This window comes from Crocuta crocuta, unplaced genomic scaffold, assembly GCF_008692635.1.
Source record: "Crocuta crocuta isolate KB4526 unplaced genomic scaffold, BGI_CrCroc_1.0 scaffold138, whole genome shotgun sequence".
In the NCBI taxonomy this organism is placed as follows: Eukaryota; Metazoa; Chordata; class Mammalia; order Carnivora; family Hyaenidae; genus Crocuta; species Crocuta crocuta.
In genome coordinates, this window is record NW_027532585.1 from 6,107,330 (window position 1) to 6,120,138 (window position 12,809).

The 12,809-nt window shown below is 35.5% G+C and overlaps 1 protein-coding gene across 1 annotated transcript in view; it reads right to left on the bottom strand.

Annotated features, from left to right (window-relative positions):
- The window catches only part of ATRNL1 (attractin like 1), a 767,076-nt gene that overhangs the window by 405,308 nt on the left and 348,959 nt on the right, over positions 1-12,809 (bottom strand). The gene's annotated exons all lie outside the window — the stretch shown is intronic.

Below are 12,809 nucleotides of genomic sequence, written 5' to 3' on the forward strand. Positions count from 1 at the left end.
CCAAAAATAGGCAAAAAAAGTTTTAATAAAATTTTAATAGTCTCCAATAAATATTAGAAACCTAGTGAAATATATTTCAGTTCATGGCATATAGTAGTTGTCAATAAGTTTTTATTAAATGAATGAGATTTGTTCTTCAATTGATTTAAAAATCTATAATTGTTTCTGATATCAGATGTCCTATTTGGCATTTTAATCCCGATAGCAAGGTACTATTTACAATTTTTTTATTTCTAATAAACCAAACTGAAAATGTAAGTTATAGTTCTTTTTTTAAGGGACTATAAAAAAACAAAGATACTTGACAGATTTATCCAGCGTTGTTGAAACTCATTCCTTTGTGACTGTCAGAAAATCCTAGTCCATACTGATAATCCCAGAAACCTTTAGAGTGACAAAATTCCCATCAGTCTTCATTACTTGAAGGAACAGTGCCCTGCACGCACCCTGTTCTTTCCACTGGTTCTCTTTTGCCCAATGGACATTAAGGGAGTGAGAAATAAACTTTTATTAAGTAGCGACTAGGATTTCTGGGCTTATCTGTTCTAATTAGCTGTTCCCTAATATATTTCTTAACTCACAGGTCTTAATGGGCAACATCAAGTATGAGCATCCTTTAATCTACTATGTGGCACTCTGGTCAGAGAAAAACTAGTCTCACTGCTTTCTTTCATATCTTCTTTTTTCTTTCATATTATACAATAGTTCATATTGCTTCTTAGTATAGATATGGGTGGGGGGGCACACAGGAATAATTGGGCTTTCATTTCTTAATAAAGTCTGCTGTATAATAATGCCAGAAGATCTGAAAGGTTCAACACCCTTTAGTACAATCCTCCAAATGGAAATAGAAAAAAAAAATGAAAAGAAATATAAAAAAGCAAGTACATGAGCTACAGGGATAAAAAAAGAGAAGCACAGAAACTTAGGGAGAGATATTTCAATAATTTGATTTTAACCTTCATAAAATGGTCATTATGGAAAGTATTCTTAATATGAAAAACCATGGAACTCATTAGGTATTCTCATTTAGTGAAAATTAAAAAGAATTCAATAAATGTAACACAGTGTGGTATAAGGTTATATTGTAAAGCAGGTTTCTAGTGACAAAGAAATATCCTCTGGTGGTAATCTAGTTGGCCAAATGTAAAAAGAGATAATATTGTCACTATTTTATAGCAATTTGAGGCTAATTGATCATAATATTCAAGTCTTAAATACATATTTTAAAAGATGGTCTGGGCATATTAATCTTTTATTCTACTGAAAAATGTTACAAACTAGGGAATTGTGTTGAAATACAGAAACATATTATTTTAAAAAGTAATTTACTTCCTAATAACTGTTATTCCAGAAAATATCTTTCAAGGGTTTTAAAAATACCTTTCTAACACTTGAAGGATGTTTTTTTCTTATCATCTAAAATATTAACAAAGTAAATTGCTAACTTAGAATGCAATAAAAACTCCATATTTTTTTTAAAAAATATTTGTTTTAGTTATTAGATTGACACAGATGAAAAATCAACAAGGTCTAGTGGGTAAAAGTGGAAAAGCAATATGTTCATTGCAATAGATTGGTCCAAATTTTCTGAGGATTGTTAAGCAAGAGTTAATTATATCTCAGGAAGCATTGTCAGTTAAGATGATTTCAAAGGCAAGAGACAGAAATCTAACACAAAATAGTGTAAACAATATTCGGACTAAATGGATTTTATATTTCTTGCTATGAAAAGTGTTCTCCCCAAATACCTATAATGAAGCCCAACATCTAATGTGCTTATATTTAGAGATAGGTAATTTAGGAGGTAATCGGGTTAAATGAGGTCATTGGGGTGGGGTCCTGATCCGACAGGATTAGTGTTCTGTTTTTTTTTTTTTTTTTAATTTTCTTTAAACTAAAAAAAAAAAAATGTTTATTTATTTATGTTTTTAAAGAAAGAGAGAGAGCAAGCCAGGGAGGGGCAGAGACAGAGGGAGAGAGAAATCCAATGTATGCTCCTTGCTGTTAGTGCAGAGCCCCACACAGGGCTTGAACCTGCAAACTGTGATCATGACCTAAGCTGAAATCGAGTTGGATGTTCAACCAACTGAGCCACCCAGGCATCCCAGAATTCATGCTCTTATAAGAAGAGACCCAGAGAGCTTGCTCTTTCCTTTTCTGTTCTGTTCTTTTCTTCTCTTTTCCTTTTATCTTTCTCTCTTCCCTGCCCTCTCCCCCTCTTTCTTACCCCTCCCAGCCTCCCTCTCCCTCTTTTTCCATTGTGCACACACCAAAGAAAGGTCATATGAGCATACAGTGAGAAAGTGGCCATTGGTACACCAAGAGGAAGTCTACGTCAGAAACCAACTACACCGGCACCCTGATCTTGGGCCCCTCAGCCTCCAGGACTCTAATAAATTTCTGCGGTCTAAGTCACTAGTCAGTGTATTTTGTATGTAGCATGAGCAGAGGCAGATTTGGGTACCAAGAAGTGGGTGCTGCTTGTAACCAATGTCTATAAATGCGGAAGCAGCCTTGGAACTGAGCAGTGGGTAGAAATTTGAGGAGCATGCAAAAGAAGACTTCAGTTTCTTGAAGAGACTGTTGGTCTTCAAGAAATGGATGTTAAAGGTGATTTTGGTGAGAGCTGAGAAAGAATCAAGTACAGCTTGACGGAAGGTCTCTCTTCTTAAATAATGTGTAAATGATCATGAACAGAATGTTGACGGACATACATATGGATGTTAAAGAGCATTCTGGTGAAGTCTCAGATGGAAATAAGCAACATGTTAATAGGAACGGGGGGAAAAGCCATCCTTGTTATAAAATGGCAAAGAACTTAGTTGAATTGTGTTCCAGTGTTTTGTGGAAGGTAGAATTTACAAGTAATAAAATTGGATATTAGCAGAGAATATTTTTAAGCAAAGTACTGAAGACAGCTTTCAAAGTTCTGGATCTTCTCACTGCTTATAGCTAAATACAAGAAGAGAGAGGAGTTGAGGAAGGAACTATCTAGAAAAAAAGGAACCAAGAACTTGGAGGTTTGGAAAATTCTCAGCCTAATCCAGATTTTTTTTGCAAAATCTGAAAAATCATGTCTGAAGATAACAGAAGGGTGTGGCTGAGCAACCATTCATAAAGAAGTGATCTTGAGTAGGACACAGGGACTTAACTGGCCATCTCAGCAGAACCAGGAATAGAGATGAGATTATCCCAGCAGGGACTCTGTGAGTTTGACCTAACGGGGACAAAGAAAACAAAAGGGAATGAAAGAAGGGTGTCAGGCTTCTTGGATTCCACAGATTGGGACCATGGAGCTATTCAGTTGGGAATATGCTTTATCCTTTAAGAAAAGCGAAATCCTGAAGTTAAGAGATCATCAGGGCAAGACTGGTTGCTCCTCAGTTTTCAAGGGTGGAACCTCTGTGGGGATCAAGATGCCACCATCTAGGTCTTGGGGACAAAGCTGAAGCTAAGTGCTGAGTGTCAGGGCCACCTCACAACGCTACGAAGGCAGGGCCACTCCGTAGAGCTGTGTGGTGATGCTGTCACCCAAGTGGGTCTGGAGGTATGACACTGAACCCAAGGGAACTACTCTCAAATCTTTAAAATTTGATGGGATTTTCTTTGCTAGGTTTTAGACTTGCTTGGGACCAGTTGCCCCTTTCTTCTTCAGATATCTCCCTTATGAGTTGAGAATGCCTGCCCCACCACGGTATTTTGGAATCATGTAAGTTGCCTGCTTTCAGATAGAGAAAATGTTGCCTCAGGATGAACTGTATCCTAAATCCCACTCATATCTGATTTGGATGTTATTTAGATGAGACTTCAGACTTTAAAACTTTAGAGCCGATGCAGGAACGAGTTAAGCCTTTTTGAGACTGTTGGGATGGAGTGGCTGTATTTCACATGCAAAGAGGACAGGACTGTGGGAGGTCACAGACAGAATATAATGGATGAATAGTACTCTTCCAAATTCATATGTTGAAACCCTACACCTGAATGTGATTATATCTGAAAATAGGGACCTTGGGTTGTAATTAAGGTTAAATGAGGTCATTAGGGTGGAATCCTGAACCAACAGAAATAGTGTCCTTATAAAAAGAGACCCCAGAGAGCTGGCACTTTCTCTCCATCTCCTTGCAATGAGGAAAAGCGATGAGAACACACCAAGAAGGCAGCCATCTGCAAACCAAAAATTCTCACACCAGAAACCAACAATGCTAGCACTCAAATCTTGGACTTCCCAATAGGCAGGATGGTAAGATTAAAGATTTTCCGTTGTTAAAGCCATTCTGTCTATGGTATGGCACCCAATCAGACTAAGACACTCCCCAAGGTCAAAAGGAAGAATAACTGCCAGGTTTGGACTGATCGGCACCCTGGCTACCTTGCTCTCTGATTCTCTGAAGTATACACACTACTGTGCATCAGCTCCGTCCTCAGACTCATTTCCCTCTTAGGAACAAAAATGGATGCAGGAATTCCAGAACTCACATCGCATACCATTACACATGCCTTCTCTTCACCTATCCTTTGGCTATTGAAGGCTCTGCATGAACTGGCTTTAGCCCACCCCTGAAGCTAGTGAGGGATCAGTCCCACTCAAAATCATTGCTGTATACCCATATGGAAGGAGTTAAATGAAGGCTGAGAAATAATGCATAAAATCTATTTCAGATATCATTTATGCAAAATTCATAAGAAAATACCCAAATGAACCTCCTCCAAACTGCTAACAGACTTACAAATTTACAAAGCATCTTTGATAAATCCTTCCTTGAAATAGTTTACATACAGTAGAGAGAAACAGCATCTAGTAAGGAAGACAGATCTTCCTGGTTAACTCCTCTGTTACAAATAACCTACCTGGATAATATCTTAACCTTCCAAACTTACACCAAAAATGATTAATAGTCAATGTATACAATGCTCTACACTCAAATTTCATTTAAAGCATACCTTTCTGAAATCATGTAGTTATGGTAAATTGTTTTTTTTTCTAATAAACATCATTTTATTTATATATTTTTAATATAATTTATTGGCTTACATACAACACCCAGTGTTCATCCCAACAAATGCCCTCCTTAACGCCCATCACCCATTTTTCCTCTCTTCTTCACCCCCTCCATTCTCAGTTTGTTCTCTCTATTTAAGTCTCTTATGGTTTGTCTCCCTCCCTCCCTGTTTATAACTATTCTTTCCCCCTCTCTTCCCCCATGATCTTCTGTTAAGTTTCTCAAGATCCACACATGAGTGAAAACATATGTGGGTAAATGTTTTAATTACATAATTTCCTTAATATTTTAAATGTAGGAAATGCTCTTTTTAAAAAACTTTTCCAGAACATCAATGCATAACACACACAGAAATATCACAAGTACACAGCTCAATGAATTATCACAAAGATAATATACCCATGTAACCAAAACCCCAATAAAGAAATAGCAATTTATCCATTCCTTCCTCCTCAAAGGTAGCTATCATGCTGATTTTTAATACCATAGTTTGGTTCTACCTATTTCTGAACTTCATACAAATGAAACTCTGCAAAATTTATTCTTTTGTTTCTGGCTTTTGTTCAACACTATTGTTTGTGTGACATCTATATTGTTCTTGTAGGATTAGTTTATTGTTTTCTATTACCCTATATGTTTTCTATTATATGGTTATATTCTCCATTCCATTTTTTGGGGGGGATATTTGGGATATCCTAAGATTTTGGCTATTTAACACATACTGCTATAACTACTTTTACATGGCTTTTGAAGGAACAGAATTGTTGGATCACACAGTCTATATAAATTAAACTTTAGAATATAATGTCAACTTGTTTTCAAAGTTGTTGCTCCAGGTTCTAGACTATCAGAAGTGTAGAGAGTTCCAATATCCTCTCCTCTTCTTGTTTTTGTTTTATTTTATTTTATTTTGTTTTCTGTTTGTTTCTTCTAGCCACTGTAATAGCCATATGGCAAGGAGAGTTATACTGTAGTTTTAATTTGTATTCCCTGATAAAAATTAGGCTGAGCAATAAACACTGGCATCCCTTGACTTGCTAACAAAACTTAAGGATGGTCACTTCTGTTAAGTCCTCTCTACTTGGTGCAGGACTGGGGTCTGGCTTACATTCTACAGGGACTGTTGATACTCCCTATAATACTTTGCATCAGCCTTCTGCAGGCTGTGGTTACAAAGGACTGGAAGCCCCAAAGCATTTTCAGTGCAATTTGAGTCTGTTCTTGAGGTTCAGTCTGAGGCTTCAGCCCAGTTCTAACCACCAGCTCAGTCTCGGATTCTCTGTTATGCTAACTAGGATCAGATCCTCATAAGTCCCAGAAGTTCATAAGCAACTTAATGGATGGCTTTTTTTTTTTTTCTTCTTTCTGTTATTTCCCAGATCCCTTCAGCTTCCCTGGGCTCCACTTTTCATCCTCTGCACTGAAACTGCCCACTTTCATGACTGTGTCACATTCTATGCTAGGAGGACAGAGAAAAGGAAAAAGCAATGGAGTTTGCCTTGCCCTCTTGTAACCACAACTCTACCTTATATTAAGGAAGTTGCACCTCTTTCAGAAATTTGGCTCTTCCAGCTTCTCATTCTTAGCCATTTTTGCTGCAGCCAATGTTACCGCTGCAGGACTGCTTGGGATCGGGGATGTGTGAATTAAGGAAAATGAGAAAAAATGGAAGAGGGTTGTCCACTACTCACTCTGAGCTTTAAGAGTTTTCTGTACAGGGGTGCCTGGGTGGCTCCATCCCTAAGCATCAGACTCTTGACTTCAGCTCAGGTTGTAATCTTGAAGTTCGTGGGTTTGAGCCCCATACTGGGCTCTTCACTATCAGTGCAGAACCTGCTTGGGACCCTCTTTCTCCTCTCCCTGTCCCTCCATCACCCCCCCCCTCAAAATAAATAAACAAATTTAAAAGAGTTTCCTTTTCTATGCCATAACTAAGAACTAGGAGATATTTCCAGGATGTTTCTTGTCTAGACCTCAGGAGTCACTCTCAGTTTTCAGTCTGCATGTAGGTTTAAGTCCCGGGGATGCCAAAGGAAAATAATAGTAAATTCCCAAACAGTTCAGGGGCACTTAGAATTCTGGTCTCCTCTGATCTTCCTGCTGATACTTAGTTTTCAGAATTATTAAATAGCAGCCCATACATTTTATCTAGACTTTACAGTTGAAATAAGTGGGAGATTAAAAAAAAAAAAAAGATGTGTGTTTACGGCCTTCAACTTAAAGTAACTAGCTGTATTAGCCTTAACAAGAGAGTCAGCTTTGAATCTCTGAAGCCAGTCACTGATTTACTTATCCTTTCCAGCTATGAAAGTCCTAGATGGCATCTTCTTCCAATATAAGGCTGTTTCATCTACACTGAAAATCTGGGTAGGGTAACCATTTTTGTTAACTATCTTAGCTAGATCTTCTAGATAATTTACTGCAGCTTCTACATCATACTCAGTGGTGAAAGATTAAAAGCTTTTCCTCTAAAATCAGGAAGAAGATACCTGTTTTTACCACTTCTATTCAATGTGGTAGCAGAAGTCTTAGAGCAGTTAGGAAGAAAAAGAAATAAAAGGCATCCAAATTGGAAAAGAAGTAAAATTATATCTGTTTGCAAATAATATGACCTTATATATAGAAAACCCTAAAAATTCCACAAACACAGAAACTTAGAATTAATAAACACATGCAGCAAAGTAGCAGGACACAAATCAACACATAAAAATCTGTTGCATTTCTATACACTAGTTTCTGAAAAGAAATTAACCGAACACCTCCACTTACAATACCATCAAAAAGGATGAATTAACCAAGGAAGTGAAAGACCTGTACAATAAAAACTACAAAATATTGTTAAAAATAAATTAAAGACAAGTAAATGGAAAGACATTTCATGTTCACGGATTTGAAGACTCAATACCGTCAAGATGTTGATACTATCCAAAGCAATCTACACATACAATACAATCCCTATCAAAATCCCAACAGTTTTTTTTTCCCAGAAATGAAAAATTCATCCTAAAATTCATATGGAACTTCAAGGACCCTAAATACCAAAGACAACAAAAAAAGAAACACATCTTGAAAAAAGAACAAAGTGGGAGGACTCAAACTTCTTGATTTCAAAACTTAGTACAAAACCTTAATAATCAAAACAGTGTGGCACTGGCATAAACATAGACATATAGGCCAGTGCGGTACAATAAAAAGCCCAGAAATAAACCTTCACATATAAGATCAAATACTCTTGTGTAGTACAGAGACCATTCAATGAAGATGGAACAATCTTTTCAACAAATGATGCTGAGAAAACTGTACTGAAATCAAATGCAAAAGAATAAAATTAGATCCTTACCTAATACCACACAAAAAAATGAATACAAAACGGATCAATGACTTAAACACAATAGCTAAAACTATAAAACGCTGAGAAGAAAATACAGGCCAAAAGCTTATAATACATTGGTTTCGAAATGATTGGATATGACACCAAAGGCATAGGCAACAATAGAAAAAAGAGACAAAATGGACTTCATAATTACAACTTCTATTCACCAACGGACACTATCAATAGAGTAAAAAGCAAGATACTTAGTGTGAGGAAATAATTGAAAATCATATATCATATTAATTATCAGCAATTAATATTCAGGATGTATAAAGAGAGCTCCCACCATTCAACAAATAAACAACAAAACAAACAAAAAAGAACTTAATTCAAAAATGGGCAAAAGATTTGAATAGATATTGTTACAAAGATATACAAATAGCAAGAAAATATGATAAACATCACTAATTGTTAGGGAAATGCAAATCAAAACCACAGTAAGATACTACCTCACACTCATTAGGATAGCTACCATCAAAACAGAAACAAACAAAAAAATTTACAAGTGCTGGTAAGGATAGAGAAGAATTGGAACACCTGTGCAGTGTTCGTAAGATTTTAAAATGGTATAACTGCTGTGGAAAACAGTAGGAAAACTCCTCAAAAAATTAAAAAACAGAATTACCCTAGCAATTCCACTTTCAGGTATATACATAAAGGAACAGAAAGCAAGGTGTAGAGCACATATTTGTGCACTTATGTTCATAGCAGCTTTATTCACAGTAGCTAAAAGAGATACAACTCAAGTGTTCATGAAAAGATGAATGGATAAAGAAAACATGGTATATACATACAATGGAATATTATTCAGCCTAGGAAGGGAAGGAAATTCTGATATATGTTACCACAGGGATGAATCTTGAGAACATTATGCTAAGAGAAAATAAGCCAGTCACAGAAGAATGAGTACTACATGATATGACTTATATAATGTACTAGAGTAGTCAAAAATCACAGAGAAAGAAGGATAAATGATAAATGTCAGGGGCTGAAGGAAAGGAGATAGGAAATTATTATTTAATGGCATAGAGTTTCAGTTTTGTAAGATAAAAAGAGTTCTGGGATGGATAATGCTGATAGCTGCCTAATAATATGAATGTGCTTACTATCACTAAACTGATCACTTAAAAATGGTTAAATGGCAAATTTTATGTTATGTGTATTTTATCCTAATTTAAAAATTGAGGGAAAAACACAGTAATCCATAAGAAAAATTTGTTGATTCTAAATTATTTCCCCTAAAACCATAATATTAAAATGAAAAACTATGAAGATTAAGTTGATAAATATGTAAAAGTAATAGACTGAAATAGTAATAAATCTCACATGATACTGTGAACATGGAACATGGACATTGAAGAACATACGGTAAAAACAACAAGTTTTATTCTAATGGGTATCTATAAAATACTGATTCCAATGATCTGAGAAACCTCATTATTACCAAGCAAGCAGAACATTTACAAATGTCGATCGTATCTTTGACAACAGAAAAAATTTTAAGAAATATAGAAGTATCATAAAGGTCTTTCACTGACTGAAGAAAAGCCAATAAAAAAGACGCATTGACAAAATCCTACACATTTGGAAATTCAAAGACAGACTTCTAAATAACTCATGTGGAAAACATAAAAGAAATTAGAAAATATTTTGAATTGCAGGATAATAAAAAAACTTCACGGAACGCAGCTGAAACAGGAATTTTTAACAACGGAATTTTAACACACCTAGCTACATATACCAGAGCCTTATAACTAGAAACTAAGAAGCTTGATTACATGTTCAAATAAAAAATTTGAAAAAATAATACAGCAACTCCAAAAAAGTAGAAGAAATAAAAGCAGGAAACAACGCAAATAATGAATTAGAAAACAAGAAAACAACGGAACACAGCCATGAAATGTGGTTTTTAAAAGGACTTCCAACACTGTCAGAGCTCTTGCATGGGTTCTCAAGAAAAAAATGAAATGGAAAAAAGAGGCAAAATTCACAGAGAAAAGGAAGCAATAATCCTAATATAAGATAAATTCTGGGGGGGGTGCCTGGGTGGCTCAGTCGGTTAAGCGTCTGAAACTTCGGCTCAGGTCATGATCTCAAGGTTCGTGGGTTCGAGCCCCGNACTTTTCCATTTTACATACAAGATAAAAAAGACATTTATTTTTAATAAAGTATATTTAATAAACTATATTTAATAAACTATATTATACTACAGACTCTCACAACAACAACAAAACCCTTTAATTCTATATAAGAAAGGACTGAGATTTCCACCACCTACTAAGTAAGACCTCCTTAGGATAGTATAGAAAGCTAAGATCAGAGCCAGGCTATGCCTATAAATGATCTCCCTAGTACTTGCCCCATCATACTTACCATCAGAATTATGCCCACTATAGAGGTAAATACTGAAAGAGTTTGTGAACTGGCCTTCATCAAACCATGGCTAAACCAAAAAGCTGGCACATTCACCTCTGCAAATTCAGTAACTCAGTTAGAAACAGCAATAGCAATAACAGGGGCCTGACTGAAGACTGTCTAGAAATGCTGACCTGTTGAAAGCTCTCTTGTAAAATTTAGCATTGGATTAAAAAAAAAAAAAAAACACATTAAAATATTCTGTCCATGTTTTTCTGAACAATGAGATAATTTTAAAACTAATTTACATTTCACTACTGAAAGAAATTTAAATGACAAAAAAAACACATCAAATACATTTTATCTCACACAACAGTTAGAATATTTTATTTCACTTTGCCCATGATGACAACATAATAAATAGGATCATCTCTAAGACATGGTACACGTTAACACCAGCTTTATTTTACTTAATAAAAAGACTATTGAACTTAAATATGCATACAAATTCAAAAGCTTAAAATAAAACCGTAAGCATTTAAATAATTTACATATATATTCAACTTTCTGAATTTTTATACAGAGCTGAACTTTTCAGTATATTTCTATCCATGCCCTTCTGCATCAAAAAAGTTTTATTTTGATGCATTAAATAATGCTTGTTCGATTATAACTTCTAATACTTTCCCAAAACACACTGTAACTTAGTTAAATAGCCCTAAAATCCATTTATACTCAGAAATACAAAGTCCTAAAACATTAAATATATTTCAGATGTTTCCTTATTTCACTTTTCAAGGGGAAAATTTAAAGTAGGCACACATGTTAGTGATAAATATGTTTACACTGTTAAATTCTGGAAATTACAACTTTTAAAGGAACATACACAAACATGATTGTTTTCAGGGTAAAGTGACCGACGTGGCAAAGGTTTTGACAACAGAAGTGAATAAATAGGGAATATGGAAATTGGAAAAAAGAGTTTAGAAAACTGAAGGGCTATAAATGGCAATGAGAGATTAGACTTGCTATGCGTTGGACCATATGGATGAATGAGAAGTGGTATTATGAGGAGACAGATTTCATCTCAATTACAAAGAACAATTAGTTATCTGAAGATAGAAAATGCTATCTCAGGAGATGATGCATTCTTTCATTAAAGGCATTCGGGCATAAGCTAGATGAGGGGTTGGGCAAATTATGTCCACAGGCAGAATCCAGCCCACCAGCTGTTTTTGTAATAAAGGTTGATTGGAACAGAGCCACTCCCATTTGTTTCCTTATTGGCTATGTTGGTTTAATACCACAGCAGCACATTGGCGTATATGCAACAGAGATAGTACAGCCCACAAATCCTGAAATATTTACTATCTGGCCCTTCGCTGTGGGGAAGGCTTTAGGAATTCAAGTATTGTAGTGGTGTCTGAACAAGATAACCAATAATGGTTATGCTGGCGGCTAAGAAAGTGCTTAGCATATCAGCCATGTCAAGGATTGGGTTGTACAGGTTTCTTCACTGTATAAGGCAGCCCAGCCAACTTGGTGAGTAGAGTCAAAATTCACACTGCACTCTGTAAAGTTGTATGCCATAATGTAGGGCTAGGTCTGCCCAAATTGTCTAATTTGCATGGAGGCACCCAGTGCTCCAGCACAACCAGTACATACATATAATAATCATATTAACAAGTATAATATCCCTTCCTCTCCAGAGATCTAAGATGTCATAACATAGACATCCTATCACTGACTCAATTCTTCTCCCAATCCAACGTTTCTTTATTTACATCCCATGGAATTAATAATAGATGTTCCCTGAAAAGAGTTTTCATGTTTGGAGAAATGCTATAAACTATACCTTCTCTTTTAGCAAGATACATTGGAAATTAGCACATTAAAAGCTCTAAGGGGGGGGGGACCTCTTACAATGTCAGTAGAAGTAATGTCAGTTAAAAACAAACTAAAAGAGCTGTATTTTCAAACTTGTTTAATTATGGAAACTTTTTTATGAACTTACTGTTAATACCTCAAATAACTAATGTTTTATGGATGATGCTCTATTCAAAGTGGTATTTAGTATT